Genomic DNA, 3656 nt, shown 5'->3' on the forward strand with positions numbered 1-3656 from the left:
GAACCTCGATTATCTGAACACCCATTAACCACACTCTCGAATATCCAAACACCAAATCAACTGCTCAATTAGAGTATTTTGTCCACAAGTGTATGCTTTATTAGAGTAGTTGAGCAAAGCTCTGTATATAAATGAATGGAAGTTTGATTTTACGAACTGTTCGATTATATGAAAACCCTTTCCCCCAAAATAGTTCGGATAATGGAGGTTCCACTGTATGCATTTGTATATATACTGTATACTTACAGAATGCTGAAATAAATGTTACACTGACCTTTATAGTAGAACTTCTAGCAGCATTCTTTGTTTGTATCCCAAAGTAGGTTTTGATGACTTCTCTTAACTGTGTAGGGTACAGTACATACAGTATCATGCTGAAAACACTGTATCTGAAAAAATAGTGGTTGACAAGGCGCACTTGCATGATTGGATAAAAAATGATTTGATTTTTTATAACACAATAGAATTGGTTCCATAGTCATAGATAGAAGACGGTGCTATGTGCTGTTTACTGTGATTCCATGATTCTAGCAGTCAAACATTAGTGTTTGGGTCAGTTTATATAGGCTATAGCTAAACCATTGGCTATTCTTACATTTAAAATGGCCTAAAATTCAGGGTGCTGGTAGCTAGCAACACTACCACAGTGGACACTACTCTAACAAATTACAAAACGTGACAGCTCAGAATTCTTAAGAACTTTTTTGTTATCTTTTTCCATGTTATATACAAAGTTCTCAAACCTCATCCAAAAAACTTTAGCCCTGGCTTGTCTATTGGAGCTAAGGGTAGTGTGACTGCTCTATTAGAATTTCTGATTGCTTTATTAGAGTATGCCATATCTTAATCCTTTGCAGTTTTAATTGATTCAAATTCTGTGGCCTTATTTGTGCAATGGCACATGACTACACCACTAACAGATAATGCTATGATTAAATAATTCTATAACTCTATAGTCTTTAGTCATGGGCATGTAATGTATAGTATCTATGGAATATCACTGCATGTACACATACTCATGTAGATATGTACATTTTACACTGATCATCTTTTTACTGCATCCAATAGACGCACTCTATACATTCAAGTACATATAATTATATGCATGTGGTCTTGTATTATATAAAATACATATAGTACCTGTTTATTTCTCACAATATAGAATATAAAAATGAACATTCCCTGTAGAAAAAAAAATTAAAATTATAGTGGATGTACACCAGCAGACAACATAATGTAAGTGCCTACAAGGTAATGTAATAGTTTCTGTATATACCTGAAATGAATTTAAGATAGTGAATATCCAAGCAAATGCTGTGTAATCTTTGTTCACTGATATCATCCCAATTATCCATGTGGATCCCAGAATTGGTAAAAGAACAACAGCAGCCCAAACAAGCTTTCTGAGGGAACAGCAAAAAAATTGCAACAATCCATTGATGTAGCATAGCTCAAGTTTGTGTGTACTGTATTCACACTATATACGGTGAGTGTACTTAGACAGTGTACTTATATTGCTTAGACAGGCAGATTAATGCATAGATGTCTCACCAGGGAATGGCTTTTTGGCCTTTTTACAGGCGGCTGCTAAAACAGGTTCCAGTTTTGGCTAGTGCCTATATAGAGTTTCCCTTGCATTCAACCAGTATTTAAACAACATGACTTCTTGTGTTCCTTAAGGGCTGGGGTTGTTTACTAGGGACTACAGTATATAGCCATAAGTTTATAGAAAGAGTTCATATTATACAGTACTAGCATACTTACTAGTATTGTGAACTCTTGATAATATGTAGCACCTTATAGCCACAATTATTGTATGTTTAACTACCTAGAAACACATTACAATCTACAAAATTAATCCACCATCCTGTAAAATGCAATGATTTCTCCTATGGTCATGACTAAACACAGAATATGCTTAGCATGAATATAACTGACATGAATAGTTGGACTATAATTATACAGTACAACTCTCGGAAACTGGTATTTACATATTTACTAATTGAGAATTTGTGTAATTTGTCATAGGACAACATAAAATGCTTGCTGGACTGATGCAATTTTCAGATACACGTATTCTTATTATTCTGCTAATCTACTACAGTAATAAGCTGAGGCATTCATATCAGATAATTAACTTAAGCTTCTACCGTCCCATCAACGATGTGTGGTACATGTCTATGTAGGAACACGCATAGTCACTCATCAGGATAACTGCTGTACAGGCTACATAGCATGTATTGTAAATCATGAACACAGATAATGTACTAACCAGTACATCATGGTCATATAAGGTTACTCACTTTCAAATTTGGTCATTTGGTGATTCTCCATCTTTTTCCTTGTGGTTATACAGATGGAGTATACGGCCAACACAAGGATGGCAGTATTACACTAATACAATGGAGATGAACATGTTAAGTAAATAATTATAATGATAGGTGTACACAGTAACATACCATAATGATGGCTATCACTGGTGCAATAAATGCCCACATGATGCCCCTCTCTGATGGCAGCCAGCAACTACAGGTTAAAATTTATTTACAACTTAATGTTTAGCTATGTATACCAGAAACAATAAAAGTTTGGCAGGTAATCAAACTTTACGCAGAACTAGCTAATCTTAATAAGGAAGGAAAACGTTATACATGGTAAGATAATTCTAAGAGAAGCAGCTACTTTCCAAAACAACAAGTAAAATCAGCCAGCTCCAAGCAACATGTACCTGTAAAACCATGCGATGAATAAAATTAAAGAAATCAAGCTTGATGTTGTGTTTCAACATCTACCACTCTGTAATTATAAAACTCATTTGTACCATTATCTGTGTTATATACTCTATGTGAGGTTTACACAGTATTAATAATAATAAAAGTAAAGTAGTTTAACAAATAAAATTTTGAATAATTTACTATATGTAGCCAATATTGAACAATGTCTAATCAGTGAATAAATTTCCTTCAGTTCCTGACTTAGTCTCAGTTTCCAAGCTTTTGTTGTTTATGGCATGCACAAATGTAATACCACATACTTACATGCATAGAAACCATTATACTGATACAATTGTTCTTATTATAGCTAGTCAAGTTCCATTAGGATTGGTGAAAGAAGCTTATGCAGTTGTTAAGTATTAATTTTAGTCACATATGTAGTACAGTATTTACATCACAGGGACATTTTATTGTTAAGTGTATTCTACAGTGGTGTAATTTAACATTATTATAATACTCAAACTTTAGATGGTAGTGGAGAGAGATGTCAATGTAAGGGGGTTTGACCATAGTAAATACGTATACAGAATGTCTAACAACAGGAAGTCTGGGGAGTATAGTCTCCGCTCCCCCAACTAAAACATTAATTTATTTAGCCAAAAATATTTAAAAAATAGAGTTCATTAGGATATTTGCAGTCAATAAAAGCTGTTTTGGCAATGTTAATACATACATCACTGTAGCTCTACAGCAATCACAATTTAAACAGCACAAAACAGGCCTTAGACATTTGAAGCAACTTTACAATTTCAGTGATAAATGGTAAAATGTGTAAGTGATTTAATCCCAGGTATAATGGCAAAAAAATCTTTGCATAAAAATAGTGTTAGGAATAAACTGTTTATGAAATGGTTTGACTGCTCTATTTGAACATTCAAACTT

General features: G+C 33.6%; 1 long non-coding RNA gene across 1 annotated transcript; it reads right to left on the reverse strand.

The window, feature by feature from the left end:
• Window positions 1–274: 274 nt before the first annotated feature.
• LOC136261450 (uncharacterized) lies at window positions 275–1397 on the reverse strand. The gene is made up of 3 exons (XR_010703904.1): window positions 1277–1397; window positions 1141–1182; window positions 275–343 (listed from the first exon to the last, which is right to left on the reverse strand). It is a non-coding gene; the product is annotated as an uncharacterized lncRNA (long non-coding RNA).
• Window positions 1398–3656: the final 2259 nt, after the last annotated feature.

The sequence above is a fragment of the Dysidea avara genome, chromosome 1 (genome assembly GCF_963678975.1).
Source record: "Dysidea avara chromosome 1, odDysAvar1.4, whole genome shotgun sequence".
Lineage (NCBI taxonomy): Eukaryota > Metazoa > Porifera > Demospongiae > Dictyoceratida > Dysideidae > Dysidea > Dysidea avara.